The following is a 4466-nucleotide window of genomic DNA, read 5'->3' as shown; positions in this document are numbered from 1 at the left end:
TGTAAATTTTTTATTTATGCCATTTCCCTTTGTATCTTAACCTGCTGTTTTGCTTAGGTCTCACTATTAATGCAAGAACAGAAGTTGTAAGATATGATTCTGTTTTGGCACAGTTTTCATGATATCAGAGCCAACCAAACTGATGTTTCTGCTTCTCTCTGAAAAGTAAACTTTTCTCTGAAAAGAGCTTGGATGTTGTTAATTATTTCTGATTATGCTGTGGCATCACAAACCAAGTTAATCAACTAATGCCTAAGGCAGCAGAGGCATCATTTCACAAATTCAATGAGTATATGTACAGTGGGTTCATTTCATTTATTAATTTTCTACACATACTTGATATGGAACTCCAGGACTACACCTTTCCCTAGTAGTCCAGAAAAATCTTTAAAGCTACTTTTTAAAAATACATTTACTAATGAAGTTGTGATTATTTTTAGTGGAAAAAGGAGAAAAATCACACAGGCTATTAATATTAAGTTGCTGGAATTTTTAAAACTGGAGAGTAAATAAATATAGTTTTAAAAAAGTCTGTGTGTGTGTTTGTGTGTGTGTACATACATAGATAAAATATCAATTACACATCAAGTTTAACATCAACATCAATACTATAGTATAAAAACAAAAACTAATCCCCCACCTTCTTATCACAATCGGGTTGTTAGACAGAACCATACTAAACATACCTGGAGGATATCAGATTGTTGAGGATTGTTGAGCTTGTCTTGAAAGGAAAAATGCTATAGGTTTTTCTTGTTTTCATTTCAAGGGGATTCCTCATTAAGTCACTTAGTTTGAATGACTAGACAAACCTCTTTCTGTTGAGGATGATAAACTGAGTGGGACGACATCCCATCTCTCTATCCCTAATCATGGCCAGATAATTCAGTCTATTTTATAAAGAGGAAAAAGTGAAAAGCAGAAATGAAGGAGCAGAAAGGGTAGGGAGGGAAGGAAGGAAGAAATGAAAGGGAAGGAAGAAAACAATTAGCCTCCAAACACTAAATCAGAACCGTAAATCTCAACCTTATGTGGGTTTGACTCGGAAGTATATCCCATCGTGTTCAATGAGGGTGATTCCCAGGTAAGCGTGCGTGGGATTGCCGCGAAATAATACAGTATTTCCAGTGATATCACCCTCCCCCCCCTCCCCAGCGGAAGGCGCTTGGTTGGCGAGCGGCGGGTCTGTTTTGACCGATTGGAGGCGCGACTCCCGAGGGCAGGGAGAGCGAGAAAGGTCGAGTAGAGGCTGCGTGGCCAGCGCTCTCCGCCCGGCGTAGAACAAAAGGGGGAGGGCCATACCCGGGAGGGGGGTGGGCTGCCTATTCTTCCACGCACACAGCGCGCAAGTACAGCCACCGCCGCGAAGCGCATGAGCGAGGCGCGCCCCACGAGACGAGAAGCCCAGCGAGAGTTGGCAGCGGCCGGGCGCCACCCAAAGTGACACGGAGGAAGGGGGCCCCAAGCAAGCGAGCGCGGACCGTCGCTCCTCCTACGGGTAACATTGCAGTGGGATTGGGGCGGGTGTTCAGGCAAGCGAGGCTGCCAGGCAGCGGCCGCGGCGAAGCGCTCCGAGCGCTGACCAGGCCGGACTTGGCCTGGGTGAGGGGAGGGGTGCGCTCGCGCATCTTCTGGCGCCCTTGGACCTCCTTCACCCTCGGACTTCGCTTTTGCGTGAACTACAAAGGGAACCCGCCTCCTCCTGGCTAGACCACTTTCCTGATGCCTTGCCTAGTGTAGCGAGGGACACTTAATTTGTTAAACTGGGAAAGGAGAGAAGAGAGGATGTTCGTGGCGGTGGGAAAAATCTCTGCTTCGCTTTAGAGATGCTATACTTGCCGCGGATCGTCTTTTCTGCTTTGGCCGGGAAGCTCCTTTTGTCATGTAGAGGCGAGGGGCTACTTGGGAATCTTGCTTCCTTGGTAAAGCGAAAGACTACAACCGCCTCCTCCTCCTCCTCGGTGCTTCCGGGTGTCCTGATGCGCTTTTAGGGCGCACTCTCCAGTCCAGCTGGGCGAGCAGAGTCCGCGCTCTGGTTCAGATAAACGTTCTCCTTTCCGGGATGATGGGAACTCTGAAGCAAAACGGGTCCCGGGCGAGGGCTGCAAACATCCGGGCAACCACTAAACGGCACCAAACAGAGATAAATATTTGCTTCTTTGCTGCCTTCCGCTGGTTATCCCGGTTTCTGCAATGCAAAACCAAGGCTATACTGAAATCAGCATTTAATTTGATAATAAGTATGTGCTGTTTGTTTTATGTCATATCTATTATGGTTTCTTGCCCACTGTCCGGGAAATGGACTCTGCACCTGCTCATATGTATTATTTCATCATGACTTGGTGATGGTGTTCCTCATCTTCAACAGTTTTAGATGTGGGTACTTCGCGTCCTAAAATTCTCCATACAGCATGCTTGGGTCTTTGCATGCTGGCTGGGGAATTTAGGGAATTGAAGTCCACACATCTTAAAATTGCTGAGATTAAGAAACACTGATTTAGGGAAAAGCCTTGAAGTTCTGGAAAGATAAAAGTTATGCCTTTGAACAAAGATAACATTTATAATTTTCTGCATTTTCTCATCCAGGTTGGATTATAGCTCCCATCATTCCCAGCCAGGCAACCTGGCTATTGTTCAGCATATATACAGAGACCTAAATTGAGGAAAATGTGTTTCATTGAAAACATTTTAACCAATTAAACTGCAATAAACAAACTGGCAAAGAAAGGAGATATATATATATATATATATATATATATATATATATATCTCCTTGTTGAAGTTTGCATTGATTGCTTTTGTGCAGTTTGATTATAGATTCATTCCAAACTGGTTTGCACAAAACACTGGATTACATTTCCTCCCTCTCCCTCCTTCTTTATTTCCTTCCTTCCTTCCTTCCTATGCTACTTGACTCCCAGCAACTCTATTTCTGAAACTGGTTGAATTTATAAGTTCCCCGTTCATAAAACAGTGTGAAAATTCACCCCAATTTTACACATTTGGCAAATTCTGCCAGTAGGCCTTTAATTGATCTGGTTAAACCTGTCATACAAACACTGCTTTTATATACCCACATTGCCACTCCGAACATAATAAAATTAGAGCGAAAACCATGCTTTCACATAGCGCTCCTTAATAATGGTATGGACTAACTCATCAGCTTCTAGCAGAGTGAATCCCTGCGTAACGGAGTGAGTTCCCATTACTTGTCCAGCTTCTGTCAACGTAGCAGTTCGAAAGCATGTAAAAATGCAAGAAAAAATAGGAACCACCTTTGGTGGGAAGGTAAGAACGTTCCATGCACCTTCGGCGTTTAGTCATACTGGCCCATGATCACGGAAACATCTTTGAACAGCACTGGCTCTTTGGCTTTGAAACAGAGATGAGCACCGCCTCCTAGAGTCAGGAACAACTCACCACATATGTGCGAGGGGAACCTTTACCTAATGTAGTGCTCTTGGCTAAACCTGAATTATCTGCCATGAGTATTAAGTAAACTATAAGATGCCACAAGGAGCGTGTGGGAAGGAGATAGGCACGATGTGTGTGGCAAATCTACCTTCATTTTGTGAATGTGACCGCAAGTGTACAGGAGTGACCATAACCAAAACTGAGTTGTAAGTAGCTATTTTGGGCGGTGACAGTGTCCGTCATAATTTTGAATGTTAACTTCATGTCATAAGCAAATAATCATAAGTCAGGGACTACCACTGAAGGAGGCAGTGTATGGATATGATAAAAAGACAGATAGTTTTCCAGATCAGAAAGATACAGTAAGGTACAGAGGATGATACTGGTGGAAATTAGGTGTGCTGTTTTTCCTTTTTTTCTGTTCCTGCTTGTTCTCCCCTTTCTGCTGGTTAGTTTTCTTGCCCTTTCTTGCCCTTTAAACCTGTCCCTCTAAATAGCTTGCTATTGCCCATTCATCTTCTCATTTTCTCAATTTTGTTTGGTTTAAAACTAACTTTGTTTAGAAGCTCAAGCTGCCTAGACTCGTCTTGAGAAGATGGGCACCATAGAAGTTTAATAGTATATTATGCTTGGTGCTCTACCTCCATCTTTTCTCTCATAAAGGCAACACTTTTGGGGAGTTGAACTTCTCTCTCTCTCAATCAGAGGCAGTCTTACTCCTGTCTCTGACTGTTCAACTCTCGAAAAGTGTTGCCTTTCTGAAAGAAAAGATGGAGGTAGAGCACCAAGCATATTGTCATAGTATCATTCCCAGCTCTCCTCATTGCCTTTCTCAGGGGCCAATTTTATTTTTTTCAATCTGATCCTTAAATAGAGCATGAGACTAACAGTCTAGATTGGAGATGGGGAATATTGGCCCAAGAGTGTTGGGTTATCTTATGGCATTTCGGGCTTTTCTGTGGGGGCTTCCTCATTTTGGAATGCTCCCTCCCCCACCTGAAATGTGTAAATTGGTATAAATTGCATCTTTTTAAATGTCTCTTGAAATGTCT

The 4466-nt window shown here is 43.5% G+C and overlaps 1 protein-coding gene across 1 annotated transcript in view; it reads left to right on the top strand.

Annotated features, from left to right (window-relative positions):
- Positions 1–692: 692 nt before the first annotated feature.
- The window catches only part of MPP3 (membrane palmitoylated protein 3), a 93867-nt gene continuing 90093 nt past the window's right edge, over positions 693–4466 (top strand). The window contains exon 1 of the mRNA XM_032235848.1: positions 693–1498. The gene's annotated coding sequence lies outside the window, so the exon portion shown is untranslated. The remainder of the gene's footprint in view (positions 1499–4466) is intronic.

Source organism: Thamnophis elegans, chromosome Z, assembly GCF_009769535.1.
Source record: "Thamnophis elegans isolate rThaEle1 chromosome Z, rThaEle1.pri, whole genome shotgun sequence".
NCBI lineage: Eukaryota > Metazoa > Chordata > Lepidosauria > Squamata > Colubridae > Thamnophis > Thamnophis elegans.
The sequence above is the reverse complement of the archived record's forward strand: the minus strand, read 5'-3'. Positions and strand labels throughout refer to the sequence as shown.